The sequence below is a fragment of the Schistocerca cancellata genome, chromosome 2 (assembly GCF_023864275.1).
Source record: "Schistocerca cancellata isolate TAMUIC-IGC-003103 chromosome 2, iqSchCanc2.1, whole genome shotgun sequence".
NCBI lineage: Eukaryota > Metazoa > Arthropoda > Insecta > Orthoptera > Acrididae > Schistocerca > Schistocerca cancellata.
Genome location: NC_064627.1, coordinates 383463780 through 383488522, shown reverse-complemented (window position 1 = coordinate 383488522; position 24743 = coordinate 383463780). Strand labels below are relative to the sequence as shown.

Here is a 24743-nt window from a genome sequence, read left to right as displayed (position 1 = left end):
GGGTTCCAGAGAAAAAGTACCAACCTACTGATCAGCCTTATTTGAACAGAAGGCTTGATGAATATGCACACTGGCCCACAGTTGATGACTTGTTTAAGCAAGATGATGTAGAAATGCAGGCTGTGCAAAGCAAACAAGAACACAGTGTACCAAATGTAATGTGTAACTGTGCCTTTCAAAATATTCAAACTATTTTATAACATACCGTACACCATAGTCATATGGTAGCACAGAAATATTAACTTACAATTTGTTTCGTAGCAAGTGGGAGTTTCATCTTGAAAGCAAATGATGCTTCAAAATTTGAAAATGTATTTTGATTCTAAAAATTCATTTCCACTTTATGTTGTATCATTATGGTGATTTTTTAATGAAATACTCCTTTTCTATATTTGAAATTTGAGTTACTTATTTCTGACAAATTATTACAGATTAAGCGTAACATGCACATTTGTGTGGGTCCAAATTTTTGGGGAAAAATTGTAATATAGACATTCTATTGGATTTCCCTGTATTCGCTAATTTTTTAAGCATGGCAATCAAAATTAATTCAGTTTCTACAAATAGTTTTCTCTCAGGTCTAAAAGGGTTAAGGACAGTGCGGTCTATGTCAGTCAACAACTACAGCTAGAGAGACTGCACGCCAAGGCGCCAACCCTCCTCAACCATTAAAGTCGAGGATAAGGCTTCAAAGCCTGACCATGGAGAAAAACTAAAAAAGCTAAAAATTACAAATTACTTTGTTTCCTTATAAAGTTTTGCATTCAGTTTGGATTATTAAGTTTCATAAACAGAGCAGCCACTCGAATCTCAAAGCAATAAAATGTCATTTCAAATGATATTCTCATATAATTGGAACATAGTTAATAGTAAATTGCATCAGACAATATGATTTCAGCTTCAACAAACGATGCTCTTAACTTGTGTTCACAGTCACAATACGCTCAGCATTCATTTACTGTACAGTTACTATGAGTACTTCAAGTCATTGTGTGTTGCTGTGAATATATACGAAAATAGGTAGTAATAATGAATTGGAAGAAAACGCGAGTATCTCACGGTCGTACACGCTGAAAATAGAGGAATATAGAGAGGCGAAATATTAAAATCGAACGTCCTGTGCATAGATTGCAAAAACGTCAAGAAAAGTGGCACAACATTCCAGAGTTTTGTAATTGGCTATTGCATGATAGTTACCCGTACAGGCATCATTCAAAAAGTAAGGAGCACCTTAACATGGTGCAGTCTGTTACTGTACGCCGAATTGTTACTGTGGGCTGATTTGGAGTTCTAGATTCACATATATTGCTGTTTGCATCGCTTCTTCATAATCTTTCATTGTGTTGTGATCTGTCATGAAACTTTAAACATTGGTGAGTGCTGCAGTAAACTCATACTATTATCGTCAATTGTAGGCTTAAACTAAATTGTGCTCTTTTAAATTTTTGAGAACAGTAGGCCTGTCCTCATTATCGTTCTCTAATTTCATTGTATAATTATATGAGAAATAGGTTATTTTTGAGAACTTTCACATACTTACAAAACGTAACTTGTTTCATAGCAAATTTTCGTGTTCACAGCTACTGCCCCAGAATACATCACTACTGAAACTCGTTGTACATCAACGCAAATAAACGTGCTTTTTTGAGAATTTTCGGAAGTTACCATTGTCCTTTGCATAATCTATGAATAATGTGTCGTATACAGGCGTTTGTCATTTAGTTTTAGTACCAGATACTCTAACTAAATTATTGTGTTACTTCTAGTTTTCTCTTAAAAGGAGTAGCCCTATATATTTATTATCCACATTTATCGTAAATTAACTCTTTTTCGAGTTTGCTAACAACTATAATTAACATCAAAACGTTTTAAGAAACTAGTAATTTTACCACAGTTTTAATGTCGCCTTAATAGTAATCCCGTTTTATATATTTGCTTCAAGAATTGAAGGAATGATCAACTTTTTACCTCAATAGATTAAAAGATAATCAGTGGGCTTAATATAAAGTTATTTGTTCACAGCCTTGCAGTACATTGCACCACCAAAATGCAACCTCACGTGAATGCTGTTCTGAAACACAGGATGAGATGGTCGATGTTTGTAAACAGCTGGAAACCGCTCTGACTATAATCAAATGATTTGCAGCTGCTGTGAATCATGTGTTGGTAGAGCTTCCAAGAGTCGTGTACCTGTGATACCTGTACCACAAGTACGTAAAGGACTACTCTCTCCTGTGGATTCTGTCCCTCTGCAGAAAGTACAGGATCTGTCGTTACTCATCCACTTGACTATGAATAGCATGTGAATAGTAGATCTAGGCATCCTGTACAGAGTGGATGGGAACCAGGGAGGACTCAGGGTGTTGTACCAGTTCCTCCAACCAACAAGGCTGAAGTGGTGCCTTTCACTGAAACTGAGCCAGTGAGACTCATTTCACCCATTTTTGGGAAACCTGTTTTGTCGTGTCAAGAGTAGGCAAACGCAAAAGGGCAGAGTCTATTAATTGTTGACAGTTTTAAATGTATGGCGAATGATGGTACCCCTTAGGGAAATGGCAGCAAGGGACACCAGGTGCACTTAAGATGTATGCATGAGGGCCTCATTCAACATGTTGAAGAGGCTATTCCATTAGCCATTGAGGGAACAGAGTGCAATCAACTGCAGATTGTAGCACATGTTGTAACAAATGATGTCTCTCATCTGGGTTCTGAGGTCATACTTGGGTCATTGCAGCGACTGGTAGAGAAGATTGAAAGTCCCCAGTACTGATTGTCCCCTTTGGTTCTGAGTCAAGTGTAGGTCTGAAGCAGAGACTTTGAAAGATTCTTTGACAAGCCATACTGTGACTTCCTGGACTTGCACCATAGGTTGAGAACTATAGGGTCCACCTAAACGGGTCAGGTATGCACTATATGTCAGAGGCTGCTACTCAGGTGGCTGTGTGTGGCTTACACAAAAGAGTTTTGTAAATTAGGCAACTCTCCATCCAATCCAAAAAACAATAGCTGTATGAAACCCAAAAGTATCAATATAAGATCGAAAAAAATTCCTTCCACAGTTGACAGTATTAAAATCCTAATGGTTGACTGCTGAAACATACGCAACAAAGTGCCAGAATTTGAAGTGCCCCTGAAAAGCAGTGAAGCTCACATAATACTTGGTACAGAAAGCTGGTTGAAACCCAAAATTGGCAGCAGAGAGATTTTAATGGAAAAACTAAATGTATACCGGAAGGATATGCAAAAGGAAAATGATTTGGTGTGTTTGTTGCAGTAGACAAGAAACTCAAATCTACAAAGGTAGAAATTGAAGCTGCATGTGAGATTGCTTGGGAAATATTCAATATCAGGAGTGGGCATCAAATGATAGCTAGATGCTTCTATTCCCCACCAGACTCATCTCCTGGTGTAGCCTAAAACTCTAGAGAAAACCTCAGTTCATTTGTACGTAAGTCCCCGAATTACACTGTAATCATCAGTGGAGATTTTAATCATCCTACAGTCAGTTGGGAAAATTACAGTTTTGTTCGTGGTGGGCATGATAAGACATCCTCTTCAATATTACTAAACGCCTTCTCTTAAAACTCCCTAGAACAATTAATTAGGAACCACACTGATAATGACAATGTATTGGATCTAATGGTAACAAAAAGACCTGCCCTCTTTGAGGATTTTCACATAGAAACTGGCATCAGTGACCATGATGCAGTTGTGGCAACAATAATTACCAAAGTACAACTAAAACAGGCAGAAAGAGATATGTTCAATAACTAGATAAAAAAATCGGTAGTGATATATATCAGTGAGGAACTTGAAACTTTCAATGCAGGGCAGGATCATGTAGAGGAACTATGGCTCAAATTTAAAAGACTGGTTGACCATGCACTGAATAGATATGTATCCAATAGAACAGTTCATAATGTGAAGGAGACTCATTTTAAAGAAACTTCTGAAGTAACAGAGGTTACTGCATAATAGGTGTAAAACAAAGTATAGGATTATAGATAGAAAAGCATTTGGTTGTCAACAGAGCGATGTGTGATGCCTTCAGTGACTACTGTAGCAGAATACTGTCAAAAGATATTTCTCACAATCCAAAGAAATATTAGTCACATGTAAAGGCAACCAGTCCCTAGCGAATGAGATAGGAACCTAAATTGAGGGTAGCAAGCAAAAAGCTAAAATGCATAACACTATTTTCAAATGTTCCTTTACAAAGGAAAACCGAAGAGAAGTGCCCCAATTTAATCCTCACACCGCTGAAAAGATGAATGAGACAAGAATTATTGCCAGTGGCGTTAAGAAACATAGGATCTGTCATTACTCATCCATTTAACTCGAGTGGCGTCTCGATGGTAGAAATCAAACATAATGAGGTGTCTAAAACAGAATGACCTCCTCCATGCCAACCAGCATGCATTCTGAAAACATCGATGGTATGAAACTCAACTCTCACATTTTTCACATGACATACTGAAAGCTTTGTATCAATGCAGACAGGTAGATACAGTATTTCTTGATCTCAGATAAACATGTGACTCAGTATCACACCTATGCTTATTGTCAAAAGTATGATCATATGGGGTATCAAGTGAAAAATGTGACTGGATTGTTATCTTGGGTGGAGAGTCATCATCAGATGTAGAGCCAGTTGGGGTAGCCTTGCAGTCTCAGGCGCCTTGTCATGGTCCATGCAGCTCCCACTGTCGAAGGTATGAGTCCTCCCTGAGGCATGGGTGTGTGTGTTGTCCATAGCATAAGTTAGTTTAAGTTAGATTAAGTAGTGTGTAGCTTAGGGACCGATGACCTCAGCAGTTTGGTCCCATAAGACCTTACCACAAATTTCCAAATTTCAGATGTAGAGGTAACTTCAAGTGTCACGCAGGGAAGTATGTTGGGACCCTTGCTTTTCATATTTTATATTAATGACCTTGCAGACAATATTAATAGCAAAATCATCCTTCTTGCAGATGATGCCTTTACCTGTAATAAAGTACTATCTGAAAGAAGCTGACTAAATATTCAGTCAGATCTTGATAAGATTTCAAAGTGGTGCTTAGATTGGCTACTTGCTCTAAATGTTTAGAAATGTAAAATAGTGCACTTCACAAAACGAAAAAAACGTAGTATCCTATGACTATAATATCGATGAGTCGCTGTTGGAATCGACCAACTCATACAGATACCATGGTGTAACTCTTTGTGGGGATATCATATGGAATGGTTACATAGACTCAGTTGTGGGTAAAGCAGGTGATAGACTTCAGTTTATTGATAGAATACTGGGAAGTGCAACCTGACTACAAAGGAGATTGCTTACAAATCACTTATGTGACAGTTCTAGAATATTGCTCAGGCATGTGGGATCGACACCAAGCAGGACTAACAGTGGATATTAAATTTGTACAGAGAAGGGTAGCATGAATAGCTACTGGTTTGTTTGAGCCATGGGAGTGTCACACAGGTACTGAAGGAACTGGACTGGCAGACTCTTGAAGATAGATTTAAACTTACCAGAGAAAGTATATTAACAATGTTTCAAGAATAAGGTATAAATGATAACTAGGCATTTTTGCTCACTTTAGGATCATGAGAATAAGATTACAGTAATTACTACATGCACAGACCTATTCAAGCAATAATTCTTGCTGTGATCTATACGTGAATGGAATGGGAAGAAACCCTAATAAGTGGTGCAATGCGACTTGCCCTCTGGCATGCCCCTAACTGCGGTTTACAAAGTGCAAATGTAGATGTAGACATAAATGTAGAATCTTGAGTTTCTAAATTTGTCTCAAATGCACAGAAAATGTGGTAATGCTTCGACCATGAGTTTTTGGCGATATACAAATCAGTTTGGTACTTCCGAGATGGCAATGAGGGCCGTACCACTGCCCTCTGGCTGACGCTATTAAAAACCTGCCAGCCAATACCTCCCCTCGGCGATTCCGCCACCTGGACTTGATTTCAAAATATACTATGGATGTCTGCCATGTACAGGGAGCAGAAAACCTGATGGCTGACTACCTCTCACGACTTGCCGCCACATTGGCACACCTTGACTTTGGCCAACTAGCGGAGGCACAAGCAACTGACACCGACCTTCAAAACCTGCTATCTGGACACACAACAGGCCTCCAGCTCAAGCAGCACATCATTGCAGGCGCAACCAAAGTAGTTTGGTGTGATATATCCCATGGTAGGCAATGACCAGTCATCACACCGAACTTCAGGAAGTCAGTTTTTGACCTCCTCCACAACTTGTTTCACCCCAGAGTATGCCCACCACTGAAACTCATAACAGAACATTTCAATTGGACTAACATAAAATGGAACTGCACTGTGTGGATGAGATCCTGCATCCAATACCAATGGGCCAAGACAGCACATCACACCCAACCGCCCTTTGGGAAATTTCCCATCCCGAAGGGCCATTTCAAACATGTCCACATGGACCTGGTGTGGTCACTCCCAGATTCAAACAGATACAAGTACATCTTGTTAGCCTTAGACAGGACAACTTGATGGGTGAAGGCCACAACTCTGACTGATTTCATCACACCATGAATTGCACACTTCAGCTGCCCAGAGTCTCTGACAACTGACCAGGTCTGGCAGTTTGAGTCAGCCCTGTTCTCTGAGCTCTGCCACCTCTGTGGGTGCCATCAGTTCCACACGACAGCCTACCATCCTCAATCCAACGGACTTGTGGAATGGTGGCACCACACCTGCAAGACAGCACTCGTATGTCACGACCAGGAGTGGACAGAGGCCCTCGCCTGGGTGCTTCTGGGCATACAAGCTGCGTACAAAGAAGATCTGGACACCTCACTGGCAGATGTGCTCTGCAGGAAACCGATCACCCTTCTAGCAGAGTTCGTATCACAAAACCCTGATCCCTTGGACATCAACTTGCTGGACATAGTAAAACGTGTCAGGGACCACAGCCGTCAAGTCTGCATTCCACCTCCATCCCACCACGTCACACAGACCATCTTTGTGCACGAGGACTTCCAGTCGTGTACACACGTCATTCTCAGGACTAATGCTGTCAAACCCGCCCTCCACCCTGCGTACAGTGGCCCATACAAATTGTCGAAATGAAGGCCAAACACTCCTATCACTAATTGATAGAACCACTGTTGTTCTTTATATACATAAATGATTTGGTGGACAATGTGGGCAGCAATCTGTGGTTGATTGCTGATGTGCCGTGGTGTATGGTAATGTGTCAAAGTTGAATGACTGTAGTAAGATACAAGATGACTTAGACAAAATTTTCACTTGGTCTGATGAATGGCGGCTAGCCCTAAATGTGGAAAAATGTAAGTTAATGCGGATGAATAGGAAGATCAAACCTGTAATGTTCTGATATAGTATTACTAGTGTCCTGCTTGATGCAGTCAAATCGTTTTAATATCTGTGCGTAAGGTTGCAAAGAGATATGAGGTGGAACGAGCATGTGAGAACCATGCTAGGGAACCCTAGCTTGGTGACCCAGCCTGGCCTCCACCCTTTCCACCTTTTTAGTCTCTCTATTCTTTTTCATTTCATGATAATAATTCTTTGTCCTGACTGGTATTTTAATGACTTGTCCTCTGGTCTTTTTTTGTTGTTTTTTTGTGTTAGTGTGTTAGTTACATTTAGGGTTTCACCGTCTTCATTTGACGACCACTCCTTGTTTGCCACTTAAGGATGAAGGTTTTGTCCTTCCACTACAAACCAACCAACCAACCAACCAACCAGTTTGTCCCTTCCATGTGGACATAAGATGAAAGTGTCATTGACATACCAGAAGAAACAGGTAGCTTTTCATCGAGCTGATTCTAGGGCTTCATCTTCGAAGATGGTGGCAACAACTGGTACTTCTGCTAGCTTGTAGTAACCAGCATCGAATAGAAAGTACATCACCATAAAGACATGCCCGAAAAGGTTGGTTGTCTCCATGTCAAATGTCTGGACAGTAAGTTCCAAAGAGTCTTGCAAAGGCACTCTGGTGAAAAGCGAGACAATGTCAGAGCTCCCAAGGATGTCAGAATCATTAAGCCAGAAGTTGCCTAGGCACCCAATAGAATCCATGGAATATAATGAAGACATTTTCTGACGTAAGGGCTGAGCATATCCTTCAGCTATTTAGGGAGTGAGTATATTGGGATGAGTATGTTGGGGCACCAATGTTGCTAGCAATGGAGTGTAAAGGCACCCCCTCCCCTTAGTGAACCTTAGGAAGTTCGTAAGTCTTGGTGGAACAGGTGCTTTCTGTCATAGCTACTTAACAACTTTCTCTGGCAGGCTGGACTCTTCAAGAAAAAATGCTGTGGTTTTCCTCTCAACTCTCTGGTTAGGATCAATGTCAATCTTCCAGTATACACTATCTTGCAGCAGACTGCATCTTCTCAGTGTAATTGTGGTTGATTAGGATCACAGTTGTGTTGCCTTTGCTGGTAAAAAAATTATACCTGGGTCTTCTCTTAGCTCCCATATGGCCACCCTCTCCCTGCTAGAGATGTCTGATTTCATAGCTTTAGTTGATATGAGAGCACAGCAGGCTTCGCAATGTACTTTTTCAACTGCTTCGAGTGATAGTCATGCAGCTGCTTGTTCCATTACTCTGATGATGTCAGTGATAAGCAACTTTAGGAGTTGGCACAAGATTTAGCCCCTTCTTAAGAAGTGAACTGCATCTTCATCCAGTTGCTTGGTCACATGATTGATGATGGCTGTGCAGGGAGCATCAGAAGGTATTCTCTCCACGATACACTAGAATTTTGGTGTTTGATACCTGGTGGCCTTTCCCTGTGGAGACTCTACTGTGGCTCAGGTGACTATCAATCCATTCCCACATCTAGGAACTGAACAGCTTGTCCAGCTGTAGATATAAATTCGGTAGTTCTTCATTGGTCAGATCCAGGCACCAGCAAGTAGAGCATACATTCTACCACACCAAGGCTAGGCTAGCACATCTTGAATCTTTGGCCTGAGTCAACATGGTGCATTACCTTGGTTAATTTCAGCACCACACATTCTTCATGGCATCTCATAAGGAATGTCAAGGCACTTCGCAGAAGGCTCCTTCAGTAGTGCAGCTTGTCTGGTCCTTTCATGCTGTGATACTTCTCTTCCCTGTAGACATAGTATGTGATTATGTGATGTGATTCTTCAACTTGTCCCAGTGTAATTCATGACTAAATAGTTCACAGGTCAATTACTGTCCAATGGAAACAAAATTTTGACAACACTTTGAAATTTCTTGATTTATATTCCAATGCACTGAGACATATAGTTTACTCTTTGTGATTTGCAATACAGTTTTATTTCAGTTATACTTTTATACTTTCAGTTGCCACTTTTGGTTCTTCACCCAGTTATTTCTCCTGCATTTCCTTATTTTACAAATGTTTAAAGCAGTTTAAGATTCACTGAGCCTACACTATTTAAATGTCAGGTGTCCTCTCCCACACTGGCTCTCAAAAACGTGTTATGCTCAAAGGATACTATTACAGTGAATGTAATGCCAAAGTTTATTTCTTGCATATACAGATGTATCTCATACACGCATTGTATCTGTTACATAACTGCCTGTAAAGCAGTGTGCTTTATGATAAAATGAATGAAGTTTTCAGAGTAAATTACTTAAAACTACAGCTGATGCTTGTAACTATGAGTGATCCTCATGGCTGTGTGTGTCATTAATTGTCAGGTTTACTTCTTGTCGATCTTTATTATATTTGCTTACCAATTCACAGTTGCAATATATATTGTCAAACAACCTTTCACATAATGTTATGAGTGCAAGAGCCATTTGTAATACAGTATCAGCATGTTGAAGAAAATATTGTGATTTCATTTTAATTGTGTCCTGACCAAAGGGAACCAGGATGAAACTGTCTTGTGCTGCTTTATTAGTATAATTTGTTGCTTTGAGACTTCAGTATTTTATGCCATAACATTAAATACAAAGTAAATTTTAATAATTCTGAGCTCCTAATATTTCGTTTTGCTCTCAAATATTACCTACTGCTCCTAGCAGATTTTTAGGTTTGCAGTACTTTTTATTTCAATGTTACAAAATAACTGATTCAAAAATTGGCTGTTTTAGAAAAACTGAAATGAGTAGAAATTTCCTCTCCACAAAAATAAAGTGTTTGATACACAGGGTGCAGTAATATACTAAAGAGATTCTTACATTATGTTTGTCCATCCTCTTCTGAAGTATCGCTCCACGGTGTGGGATGGAAGACATCAAAAAAGTCCAAAGAAGGGCAGCTCATTTTGTATTATCATGAAGTCGTGGAGAGAGTGCCACAATGTGATATGTGAATTGTAGTGGCAATCATTAAAACAAAGGCGTTTTTCACTGAAGCAGCCTCTTCTTGTGAAGTTTAAATCACCAACTTTCTCCTCAAATGTAAAAATATTTTGTTGCTGCCCATCTAGATAGAGAGAAATGATCCATCATAATAAAATAAGAGAAATCAGATTTTGCATGGAAAGATTTCCTGCTAGCTGTTAGAGAGTGGAAGAGTAGAGAAATAGCTTTAAGTGTTTCGATGAACCTTCCACCAGACACTTAGCTGCGGACTGAATTGGAGAATAATCATGTTAATATAGATGTGTAAATGATAACTGTTTTCAATATACCATAGTAGTGTAGGTGAAATCGAGATGAATAAATCGATATAGGACACTTGTAGTCTATTAAACCAAGGAAAAGCCTGAGGTCGTATAAAAGCCAACCAATTGCAGCATGTGTGCCGCATGAGATTTTGGTTAAAATCTTCCTTGAATATTAAAAACCTGTTGTTTTTCCACTTACAAAATGTGAAATTGCCATTTGTGTAAATTTTACTTCAGATTATTGTGAATTTTAACAACATAAAATTAAATCATTTCATATATCTGCTCTCCTTCCAAAAAACTAGTGTGCTTGTAAGGCTTAAGTTTAGATCGAATTGTAAACATAATTAGTTTATGTGTAACATTTACAAAAAATTCTTCTATTACCCTCTTGTGAAAGTTTTAATTGATAAAGTTAATAAAACAGCCTAAGCCTGTGTCATAAGAGTGTGAGGGGATATTGAAAATCTCACATGACATTCATGCCTTGTAGCTTAGGTGGCTTTTGGAGGCCAATTTGAGGTTACCTCCTGACTTCATAGATCACAAGTGTCCTGCATCAATTCATTCATCTCAACTGCCCATACACCACTGTATGTTTAAACAGTTATTATTTACACCCTGTATATTTCAATGTAGGAAGCAAGACATTCAGGATAATCCCTCATAGCGAAATTAGCATTTTCTGCCTGTGCTTTGTTAATAATGTTACAAATGCACATATTTTAGACTCAGGGTTTCTACAAACCTAGTTAAATTTGGAAAACTAGATAAGTAAATCCACCAAAATATAATCTCGAGGAATACTGTAATGTTTTAAGCAATTCAAATGCAATTTCTTTTTCTGTTGCAACAACTGAATAATAAATAAGCAATAATAGAATTGTAAGGATTTCAGTATGACATGTAAACCTACAAATGACTACTGGTAGTGTATCACAGTGTTTACCAATGTACTTGTAATGTATACAGGACTTCAGTGATTACTGGTACTTGCAGAAAGAATATACTTATAAACTAACTGACATTGAAATAATCAAATGGATATTTCACTAAAACATGTTAGCTATATGTAATGGGATAAAGGTGTGAACAGAAACAGTCATGGAAATTATTCATTTTCTTTATTAACAACACTGTCTCCTACATGACCACAGATGTACATGTGACAGCACAAAAAATGTCTGTGGCTGAAATTTGAATTACTCACTATGTTACGCATGAGCGAATAACGTAAGGTGTACAGATATGCTCATAAAAGTAAAGATCCCTTGCAATTGTGAATATACTAGAAGGATTAACACTTTTTAGGCACATAGCATATGGATGCTGCCTATAAAAACACATAGTAAAACTGGCATTTTGTTTGTAGCAGTGCAGACCTAATAAAGGCACTCCATTTCTTGAAGCAGAGTCAAAAACTGTAAGATGTATCCAAATCTTAGCAGCTGTAGCATACTGCATTCATAGTTCAATGGCATAATCTGTGGCCTAGAAGTAATTGCCTGGCAACAACATTTGGTTTGTATCTGGCTTACAGCAATATTGTGTCACTCTTTAATTTCTTTAATCAGTACAGGGTGTTTTAAAAAGAAGTCCCTAGTTTTAAACGTAAATTTAATGGGGAAATTAATAACAAATTACATCAATGAGTACATATCATGAAAGAGAATTCTGTCAAGTTTTGTTTATTGTCAGTGGACTTTAACATGGGCTCCATTTATTGCCCTGCATCATGTCAAGACGATATTCCACTTCTCGCCACGTATTCACCAACATTTCAGGTTTAACTGTCACAACCACCACGATGATTCTTTCCCGTAAATGATTGATGTATCTGATCTTTTATGGGATTAAGTCTGGGCCTCGTGGTGGCCAAGGTATTGGGTCAGCCCTGCCCATCCACCTTCCTGGAATGGGAGTGTCAAGAGCCGCACGCCCACGGTTATTGTAACAAGTCTGGAAAGGGGTAGACTTCAGGAAAGTCACCCAGAACTGTGGGTCAGGGGAGACATTGCACGGGATGAGAGGGAAAGAAAGAACCTTTCCTTATCCCGTGTGGTTCTGGGTGACTTTCCAGAAATCTACCCCTAGACCTCTCCAGTCCTTTTCCTTCACCCCTTGTCCCTCCCTTCAACCCTTCTGCCTGAAGAAGGAGCCACTAGTTCCGAAAGCTTGCCTACTTAAACCTTGTGTGTGTGTGTGTGTGTGTGTGTGTGTGTGTGTGTGTGTGTGTGTGTGTGTGTGTGTGGTTTTTTTGCCACCACTTGGTGAGTAGATTTTTTATCTCTCCAATTAAATTATTCACTTTCATACCTCATTTGTCTTAGTATACTTCAACTGGGACAACTTAAAAGTAATTTTTTATTTTCCTCTTCCTACTGTCTCATATTATAGACACATCTTTTTGTAGTGCCTGGGTCACCATGCCTTGAAAGCTATATCATCATCTGAATTCATCACTTGTTTGGAGAAGCTGTTTCCCTGTGCTCCACAATAAACTCTCCTCATCATTGTGAGATTACGAGCAATGAGTCAGATATGCAATTGGTCTACAAGATTCGAAAGGCCATATTTACTTTGCAGAAGCTAGTGAAATTGTGTTCCAGTGGGTATGTGTGTGACCTTTATACACAGTGCGTAGAGTTACACTCCAACTATTGGTTGATGCAAAAAAACAAAATTTCAAATGTTGTTAGAGTTGCAATAATGCATCCTGTAATTCAGTTATATAATTCACACTGATGGGATGATAATATTACTTACAATATGGATGTACTGGGGAGTATCAACTTTACCATCTATTCTGTGAAGCATTTTAAGTTCACAAGAACACGTCCACACACAAATTGCCACAGGCACATGGATACTGCCAGATGACTAATGGATGAATTTGTGGTCCACATAGGCATCTTTTAGCCTGTCTGCTTATACAGGATCATCATTTATTGGGCCGGCCGGTGTGGCCGTGCGGTTCTAGGCACTTCAGTTTGGAACCGCGTGACCGCTACAGTCGCAGGTTCGAATCCTGCCTCAGGCATGGATGTGTGTGATGTCGTTAGGTTGGTTAGGTTTAAGTAGTTCTGAGTTCTAGGGGACTGATGACCTAAGATGTTGAGTCCCACAGTGCTCAGAGCCATTTGAACTAACCATCATTCATTGGAAAATATCACCTTCCATTAGTCACAATTCATGTTGTCCTTGGCAATTGCTAATTGGTAGAGTCAATGATCATCAAGGATCCTCTCCTTGAAGGGCGCATGTTTGCTAAGTAGTCTGGCGTTCTGAAGCCAATGCCAAACTGTATCCACCGACTAAGGAAAGGCAACTGCACCGTACTTAAAAGAGTTTTGCCTGACATGTTAAGTTTATTATCCTGAACAGGTGTTCTTACACACCAGACTCCATTTCTCACATGCCTACTGGATTTTCCAGTACCTCAACAACATTCTATCCATCATCACACAAGTGCGTCAAAGAACACCATACTCAGACATCTTCAAATTCCATTCCTTCAGAAGAGAAATGACACAGTCTCATGAATAGCCTGTGGATAAGGTAGGGCAGATGAATAACGTGACTCAAAGTGATGTGGTACAGGTGTTTGACCTTGCTTTTGTACTTGTCAGTGGCTATTACAGAACAAACTGTGTGTTTGCAGACCTAGCTGTCTGCAACAGGCAGTCAATTACTTTGTAATATCAGTGGAACTGTGTGAATAATTCTCATGAGGTATCAAATGTAATTTTTCAATTCGAGTGAAGTCATTCTCCACCAAAAGTGATTCTCATTGGTCTATAGCCACAATTCCTTTGTGTCTTCTGTGGGAAATTAGCTGTACATCATCAAAATGTGTTTCATATAATAAAACAGAGGGCTTAATAAACAGATCATTGAATTAGGAGAATGTGTATCTTATGGCCAATTATTGTGTTGTCAAGTGTACCAACCCTGATGTGTTAGGGCAAACTATTTTCTTACCTGGTGAGTTTTGCAACAAGTTTATAAATTGTGATGTGCTCGTACACATGCACAAGAATCACAGTTAGATCAAGTTAATTCGTAGAGTATGTATGATCAGAGTGAAATGCAGTCCGTGCTTCCCTGTCAGGTGTTGATTATCACTGATGACAAAGTCCCTCATGATGTCCTGATGATAAATAAGGGGCATCCTCTCAACTTCAGTATGGGTAGAGGTCTTGTCACACAATCCACTATTCTCAGCAAACTTACACCTTCTACGACTTTATCTGTAACATTTTGGTTGTTAGCTAAGCTATAAATATATCACTAAAAACTGTTCATGGAGGTTTTATTCTATATAATTCTGTCACGCTGAGTCTTGGGTGGCATCATTTAGCATGAACAGGTAACACAATATGTAATTGCTGCAGGGTATAAACTATTGCAGTTTAGCGAGGACTGCAGAACAGACTCGTATTAATTTAAGTATGCAGAAATTATGTATTAACAAAGCAAAATGTGACCAACTGCGTGGCCAAATAGTTATGAGACATTTCCACAGTGTGGAAGGGCCTGGGTTCAATGCCCAGTACCTCTTCAGATATTTCATGAGGCAGGGATGTCTGGAATAGAGTCCAGTCAGCTTCGTGAGGCCAAATGAGGGGCTGCTTGAATAAAGAAGTAGCTGCAAAATTAGGCTTCATCTATTGGCAATAATGGCCTGAGGGAGCTGGTCACATTTTGCTATGTTAAACACACAATTTCTGCATACTTAAATCAATATGAGTCTGTTTTGCAGTCCTCACTAAACTGCTCCTTGTACTGCCATGCATGCAGCATCAGCCAGTTGGAACACACCCAGGACCTAATACATGAGTGGTGTCTTAGTTTAGTGTACAGAATTAAATGACATTTGTATTTTTACTCTAAATCCACAGAAGAAAGAAAGACAGCACTTACTTGTTTGGGTGTGTTCAATGTGTAACATGAATAAAGAGAATTTACATTAGCAGAAAACTGTGTACAGAGACACTCTTACAAAGAACACAGACTGGAGTAATATACTTAGACTGCTATAGTGGAATAATAGTCAGAACAGATGTATGGTCCCAGAGGAGAGGGGGGAGGGGGGGGGGTTGGAAATGATTACAGGATGGTCAAAATAAAACTGTTCTGAGACAAACATTCTGTGACAGAAGTATAACAGTCATACCAACAGCAATAACTTCTGGTATATTCTGTTCATTAACTTCCATCAATGCACAAGGGTTGTTCAAAAGAAAATGTACAGAACAACAATGTTGGTATAACTGATGCCTTTATTCACAAGTAATCACCTGAGGCTTCAGCACAATTATCCTCCTGTTTCACGAGCTGAAGGATTCCTCTGCATTTGATCACTCCTTTTATTTCATTTATGCCTCAAATATTTTCCAGTCCAGTTTCATTCAGACCACCTTATACACTAAAGCGCCAAAGAAATTGGTATAGGCATGCATATTCAAATACAGAGATATGTACACAGGCAGAATAGGGCACTGCGGTTGGCAACACCTATATAAAATAAGGGTCTGACACAGTTCTTAGATCCATTGCTGCTGTTACAATAGCAGGTTATCAAGTCTGAGTGTGGTGTTACAGTCCGCACATGAACAATGGAACACAGCACCTACGACGTGGCGATGAAGTGGGTATTTCCCGATATGACCATTTCACAAGTGCACCGCAAATATCTGGAATCCTGTAAAACATCAAATCTCCAACATCACTGGGGCCAAAAAAACGTCCTGCATGAACAGGACCCATAACGACTGAAGAGAATCGTTTAATGTGACAGAAGTGCAACCCTTCCGCAAATGCTGCAGATTTCAATGCTGGTCCATCAGCAAGAGTCAGCATGCAAACCATTCAACAAAACATCATCAGTACGGGTTTTCGAAGCCAAAGGCCCACTAGTGTACCCGTGATGACTGCACAACTCAAAAGCTTTAGGCCTCATCTGGGCCTTGTCAACACCAATGTTAGTCTGTTGATGACTGGAAACATGTTGCCTGGTCAAATGAGTCTTGTTTCAAATTGTATTGAGCGGATGGATGTGTACGGGTATGGAGACAACCTCATGAATCCATGGAGCTGATATGTCAGCATGAATCCATGGACCTTGCATGTCAGCAGGGGACTGTTCAAACTGATGGAGGCTTTGTAATGGTGTGGTGCAGTTGGAGTGATAGGGGACCCCCAGATACGACATGTACATAAGCATCCTTCTATTGTGCATTCCGAAGAACTTGAGCAATTCCAGCAGGGCAATGTAACGCCCCACACATCCAGAATTGCTACATGGTGGCTCCAGGAACACTCTTCCGAGTTTAAACACTTCTGCTGGCTACGAAACTCCCCAGACATGAACATTATCAAGCATATCTGGGATGCCTTGCTACGTGCTGTTCAGAAGAGAACTCCACTTCGTCGTACTCTTTGCGGATTTATGGAGAGCCCCGCAGGATTCATGGTAGCCATTCCCTCCAGCACTACTTCAGACATTAGTCGAGTCCATGCCACGTCGTGTCGCGGCACTTCTGTGCGCTCATGGGGGCCCTACACGATATTAGTTAGGTAGGTGTACCAGTTTCTTTATCTCTTCAGTGTATAGCCTCAAATATTATGGAGGCAATAGTAAGGGTACCTTCCAAACATACTCTGCAGTCATCATTCAGTACTGCATGGGGCAGTGCAAAGTGTACCAGAATGATCACATCTCTCATTGCATACATACATACAGACAGTCAATTTTGTAATTTTAACATTCAAAAGTTTTAGTGTGTACAAGACTGTGCTTCCAAATACTTGAGCCGTACTAAATTTTGAATACATGGGGTAGTGATTGTTGCAAACAATTAACCTTACATCAGCCATTGTGAATTTGGATGTTCCAGACTTCAGTGTAGAATCAGAGCAAATTCTTTTCAGTGCAGGCTGTTAATACAAAGCAAAATCTTCGTACGATTATTGAAATAACTTTTCGTTTCAAACTGCATTATAATAATGGCTACAATAAATGTAACTCGATACATTTAGCCTGTTGATGGGAAAATTAGAAATAACTTAAAAATGGGTGCATCATAAACTAATTTCGATACGAAGTTACTGTTCCACGACTGGAATATAATCGTTTCTTTGACCAACAACACGCCCTTCCTACAATCCTTATCTGAAATTATCGTAGTCTAATAGTTGCACGAAAAACCTAAGTCGTCCTAATAAGTCTCTGGTCGTTCTTGGGGCACTTCCGTACAGAAACGGATCTTTCCAAGCAGTCTGACATGGTATCCAATAATGTTAGTAGTCGAATTTTTCATCTAATGAGTAAAGAACCTTCCTGTTCTAAATGCAGTTGATTTTCTCAGGCGGTCGCAATCGACTATCGATTTATGAAAAGGGTGGAGAAAACGATACAATTATATTACAGTGGAAATACTACTATCCAAGATTCGGTGTTTGTATAACTTGGAAGGAAGTGTCACACAAAAAGACAATCTCAACTGCTAAAAATCGAAGAAAAATACTGAACAGAGGATTCCAAACAGCGTGACTTTCGAGAATAACATAAGTTATTCTATGAGTGACAATTATAGTTTGTGGCGCCACTTTTATTTTGCTGTTAGAGGTGTGGGCTACTAATTTCCTCCTTTAATGTTTCTCTGCAGGTAACAATTACCACCACCATCTATGTAAGCTACTAGACTTGAAATCGTGGATGGAATTCTAAAACCAGTATTGTAAGCTTTGTAGCACACATCCATGTCTGAGTCTCATCTAGCGCAGATGTCCAAGAAACAGTTTTAGCACCTTCGCAAAATATCTACCTCTTATAATACTGTGCAATAAGCTGCCACAATACATGTTTAAAAACACCGCCAATATGTATTATGAACTCAATAATATATTTTCTTTCAGTCACGACCATACTCTTTCCTGCACAATTTGTTGTGTCACATCAGTATTTCTGCCTTGTATAATCCCAGAGTTGTGATAGGTACAAGAATTCTTGAACGCGTACAAAAATTTTATCGTTTGTATGAAGCAAAAGCGAATATCATTCGTAAACAATAGGGAATTTTGCCTAAGGCATAAGATTTTACCAAATATACATTATACAGTATATATTTGTTGGGGAAATTAATTGAATGCGCATCAAGTTACACATTCGTGTATACACAATTGTGTGCTTACGTTTTTTGGCAAATTACAGTGACATGGTTAAGGCGGGAACGTGGAGACCTGGCTCATACCACAGTCTAACATAACAGTCGCGACACTTCGCCTCGATTTGGTTACCTACAGCGCCCTAAGCGGCTGGTAGGTTAAACTGTGACTTCGGCGCGATCGTGGAAGCGAATAGTGACTGATTATTTTGATTTATACCTTGGTTTTTACCATCGGGAGCGTTTGTAGCGCAATAAATTGCAGCAACAACAGGAAGAAGACACCACAGCTGTCTCTTTTTAGGTTTCCTAAGGATCCTGAGAGGTATATACCATCATGTTACTAAACTGTATCGTCAGGATTCACTTGCAAACTATGTGTATAAATGATGAATGTATCGTTTTAGGAGCGGAAAAGGGCTTGTTAATAGCAGACGAGAAGACCTTATGAAGAAAGACCTAGTTTACCTGTATAATAATATTAGGTTTTGTCCGCTACATTTCGAAGAAAACCAGTTCATGAACGCAGACAATAACGAACTCGTGTGGAATGCAGTACCCACACTGTTTGACATCCTAAATAAGCCACCTCAACTGACGATAAAGAGGAAACTGCCACAAAGATTCGACAGTCAATCTAAAGCTGTAAAACAGTCGTATGACACAGAAGCAGCCAGTTCAGTTCTCCATGTATCAGTGCCAGATTCGTGCGAATTGTCACCACAGACATGCTTTGACGATAAAGTGGTTAGATAAAGTGCAGCTGTTCATGTCTTACAAAAGCGTGTGAAGTGTCAGAATGTGCAGATCGAGCGAAACTATTAAGGGACAAGGAAAGTGCCTACAGACAGATTGTTTGAAAATTATTCAAATATTTGGTTTTTCGTGAAATGTAATGTAATCAGCTCATTATAATGTTTTCAGCATATTTCTGCAACTATTTGGCAGTTGCTTTACCCACTTTGAATAATATAAAGATTAAGGTCGTACTTGTGGCAACAGGCAACAATGACACACACAGTAGGACTACAGAACGATAAACGAGCTGTCGATCGCTTTTGCATGTAGAGGTACATGTCTGTGCTTCTTACATGTGAATCTATGTGTTTATATTCTTTTGATATCAACGTGGTTAGCTGCAATTCTGTCCAATGTCAAGTGTTTCTTCACGAATGTGTTGTAGCTTGCCACTCTATTCATGGTTTTTGTCCATACTTGCGCTTATTTTAGAATCATTAATAGAAACATATATGCCTTCCGATATTAAACAAACTCTTGGAGGCAAGAAAATAACTCGAATAATTCGGAAATTACGTAGGAAATGGATGTAAACAAACATTATGCTTACAACGTGTCTGACGTTCACCTTACCTGCCACTTGGAGCGCTAGTGTCACGCCATCTGTCAAACGGCAACAACTTTTACAGCAGGGAGTGTCGCGACTGTTATGCTAAGACTGTGGCTCATACAATAGTGCAAGTATCAGAGACTACGCTACAGTCAATTTTAGTAGATATTTCGTCCGCACCGCTGCGCTGTGAGCCAGGTCGTTTCAATTTCTCTGACTATGGCGGCGTTGAGACAACATCACGGAGGAATTGTTAGTTTTTATTGTGTTCTACTTGCGTTCACGGCGTATAAAAATTTAGAAGTATAGTTGGATGATGAATGAATCAAATGCAGTGCAAAAAGATTATTTGTTCAACACTATTTCCACATTAGATGCTTCGGTAATGAAAGATTTTTTACCGATTACAGCTCTTGAGGTTAATAGGTGTCCCTCTTTCAAGATACGCTGGCAGATGCAGAAATTGAATACCTTCTCGTTCAGTCAGTTGCGGAGGACATTAGCAGTGATAACGACATTGTTGACGAATCTTCGATGCCATCACTTAAGAAGAAAATTGCTGATAGTAGTAGTTTATCTGATGGGTCTGATGACTCCTAGGAGCAGCCCCTACTTCAGAAATAGCAGCTAGAAAATTTAAATGAAAGACAAGAGCAAATGCAAAATGAGCAGGTATCACAGTGTGCAAAACTGAATTTAGTGACAGCGAGAAAACATTTGTGGAGGAAACGTCGATTTTCTTCACGAGGCTCTCCAATATCTGGTATTATCCACGAATCACCAATGACTCCTGTGGAGTACTTTCAAACGCACTTTCCTGACGAATATTTGAGCTTGCTTCCACATACACAAACATGTATCATTTATCTAAAATGGGGCACATTTTGGGAGTTGCCACACAGGAAGTAAAAAAGTCTTGAAGCTCTCATTCTAATGGGCAGTACCAAATACTAATGCATGAGAATGTATTGACAATGTGGATTTCGCCTTCCGTTAATAGCAGACAAAATCACAAGGGACCGTTTCTTTTCTGTACTAAAGTCGTTGCATGTTGTTGATACAAATCGTTTGCTAGAAGGGAACGTGAAGGATGCTCTCTGGAAAGTTCAATCTAAAACAGACTTCATGAGCAATACCTATGTTATATTGCCTGCCCCCAGTGGAGGCCATTACTCTATCGATGAGCAGATGATACCTTTTATTGGTTGTTGTTCCTTAAAGCAATATGTACCAAACAAACTACACCCAAGAGGCTTAAAAATTTTGTTTTAGCAACGGGTAAGGGATTAATCCTAGATTTTGAGATTTACCAGGGAAAATCAACACCCCTGCCTGAAAGCCACAATGGCCCATGGCCTAGTATTGTACTTCAGTTGATTGAAACGCTAGAGAGAGGTTCTTATTTGTTCTTTGATAGATATTTTACAGTCACTCCGATGCTGGAAACCCTGGAGAAAAAGGAATGTATGTAACAGGAACAATCATTGGCATCAACTGTTTTGGATGCAATCCAGTTACAAATGTAGAACAGTGGAGCAAAAAGGAAAAAAAAGTATGTCAGTGTTTCTTGTCCATCAGTTGTTACAAAGTATAATATGAGCAGGGGAAGAGTTGACGTCTACAATTAGATGATGGAGGCCTACAGAACATTTATAAAAACAAGGAAATGGACTCTTAAACTTATAATTCATTTCAGGGACCTTACTTGCATCACTTCCTGAACAGAATACAAGGAAGCCTGTCAAGTTGCTGGAGTGCCTGCGGAGGTTAAACTAGATCTTTTTGGTTTCAGAATGGCTCTTGGACAATCACTTCTGTTCTCTGCTAAATGAAGGCCTTCCACAGAAGACACTGATAATGGTGCAGCATGGGTTCCAGAGAAAAAGTACCAACCTACTGATCAGCCTTATTTGAACAGAAGGCTTGATGAATATGCACACTGGCCCACAGTTGATGACTTGTTTAAGCAAGATGATGTAGAAATGCAGGCTGTGCAAAGCAAACAAGAACACAGTGTACCAAATGTAATGTGTAACTGTGCCTTTCAAAATATTCAAACTATTTTATAACATACCGTACACCATAGTCATATGGTAGCACAGAAATATTAACTTACAATTTGTTTCGTAGCAAGTGGGAGTTTCATCTTGAAAGCAAATGATGCTTCAAAATTTGAAAATGTATTTTGATTCTAAAAATTCATTTCCACTTTATGTTGTATCATTATGGTGATTTTTTAATGAAATACTCCTTTTCTATATTTGAAATTTGAGTTACTTATTTCTGACAAATTATTACAGATTAAGCGTAACATGCACATTTGTGTGGGTCCAAATTTTTGGGGAAAAATTGTAATATAGACATTCTATTGGATTTCCCTGTATTCGCTAATTTTTTAAGCATGGCAATCAAAATTAATTCAGTTTCTACAAATAGTTTTCTCTCAGGTCTAAAAGGGTTAAGGACAGTGCGGTCTATGTCAGTCAACAACTACAGCTAGAGAGACTGCACGCCAAGGCGCCAACCCTCCTCAACCATTAAAGTCGAGGATAAGGCTTCAAAGCCTGACCATGGAGAAAAACTAAAAAAGCTAAAAATTACAAATTACTTTGTTTCCTTATAAAGTTTTGCATTCAGTTTGGATTATTAAGTTTCATAAACAGAGCAGCCACTCGAATCTCAAAGCAATAAAATGTCATTTCAAATGATATTCTCATATAATTGGAACATAGTTAATAGTAAATTGCATCAGACAATATGATTTCAGCTTCAACAAACGATGCTCTTAACTTGTGTTCACAGTCACAATACGCTCAGCATTCATTTACTGTACAGTTACTATGAGTACTTCAAGTCATTGTGTGTTGCTGTGAATATATACGAAAATAGGTAGTAATAATGAATTGGAAGAAAACGCGAGTATCTCACGGTCGTACACGCTGAAAATAGAGGAATATAGAGAGGCGAAATATTAAAATCGAACGTCCTGTGCATAGATTGCAAAAACGTCAAGAAAAGTGGCACAACATTCCAGAGTTTTGTAATTGGCTATTGCATGATAGTTACCCGTACAGGCATCATTCAAAAAGTAAGGAGCACCTTAACATGGTGCAGTCTGTTACTGTACGCCGAATTGTTACTGTGGGCTGATTTGGAGTTCTAGATTCACATATATTGCTGTTTGCATCGCTTCTTCATAATCTTTCATTGTGTTGTGATCTGTCATGAAACTTTAAACATTGGTGAGTGCTGCAGTAAACTCATACTATTATCGTCAATTGTAGGCTTAAACTAAATTGTGCTCTTTTAAATTTTTGAGAACAGTAGGCCTGTCCTCATTATCGTTCTCTAATTTCATTGTATAATTATATGAGAAATAGGTTATTTTTGAGAACTTTCACATACTTACAAAACGTAACTTGTTTCATAGCAAATTTTCGTGTTCACAGCTACTGCCCCAGAATACATCACTACTGAAACTCGTTGTACATCAACGCAAATAAACGTGCTTTTTTGAGAATTTTCGGAAGTTACCATTGTCCTTTGCATAATCTATGAATAATGTGTCGTATACAGGCGTTTGTCATTTAGTTTTAGTACCAGATACTCTAACTAAATTATTGTGTTACTTCTAGTTTTCTCTTAAAAGGAGTAGCCCTATATATTTATTATCCACATTTATCGTAAATTAACTCTTTTTCGAGTTTGCTAACAACTATAATTAACATCAAAACGTTTTAAGAAACTAGTAATTTTACCACAGTTTTAATGTCGCCTTAATAGTAATCCCGTTTTATATATTTGCTTCAAGAATTGAAGGAATGATCAACTTTTTACCTCAATAGATTAAAAGATAATCAGTGGGCTTAATATAAAGTTATTTGTTCACAGCCTTGCAGTACATTGCACCACCAAAATGCAACCTCACGTGAATGCTGTTCTGAAACACAGGATGAGATGGTCGATGTTTGTAAACAGCTGGAAACCGCTCTGACTATAATCAAATGATTTGCAGCTGCTGTGAATCATGTGTTGGTAGAGCTTCCAAGAGTCGTGTACCTGTGATACCTGTACCACAAGTACGTAAAGGACTACTCTCTCCTGTGGATTCTGTCCCTCTGCAGAAAGTACAGGATCTGTCGTTACTCATCCACTTGACTATGAATAGCATGTGAATAGTAGATCTAGGCATCCTGTACAGAGTGGATGGGAACCAGGGAGGACTCAGGGTGTTGTACCAGTTCCTCCAACCAACAAGGCTGAAGTGGTGCCTTTCACTGAAACTGAGCCAGTGAGACTCATTTCACCCATTTTTGGGAAACCTGTTTTGTCGTGTCAAGAGTAGGCAAACGCAAAAGGGCAGAGTCTATTAATTGTTGACAGTTTTAAATGTATGGCGAATGATGGTACCCCTTAGGGAAATGGCAGCAAGGGACACCAGGTGCACTTAAGATGTATGCATGAGGGCCTCATTCAACATGTTGAAGAGGCTATTCCATTAGCCATTGAGGGAACAGAGTGCAATCAACTGCAGATTGTAGCACATGTTGTAACAAATGATGTCTCTCATCTGGGTTCTGAGGTCATACTTGGGTCATTGCAGCGACTGG

The 24743-nt window shown here is 39.3% G+C and overlaps 1 long non-coding RNA gene across 2 annotated transcripts in view; it reads right to left on the bottom strand.

The window, feature by feature from the left end:
- The window catches only part of LOC126161791 (uncharacterized), a 59346-nt gene extending 41416 nt beyond the window's left edge, over positions 1-17930 (bottom strand). Inside the window, exons 1-2 of one of the 2 annotated variants that reach the window (XR_007534956.1) lie at positions 17488-17930; positions 10187-10433 (exon numbers count right to left, since the gene is read on the bottom strand). This is a non-coding gene — a long non-coding RNA (uncharacterized LOC126161791). The remainder of the gene's footprint in view (positions 1-10186; positions 10434-17487) is intronic. The other variant, XR_007534957.1, reaches the window with a different exon arrangement.
- Positions 17931-24743: the final 6813 nt, after the last annotated feature.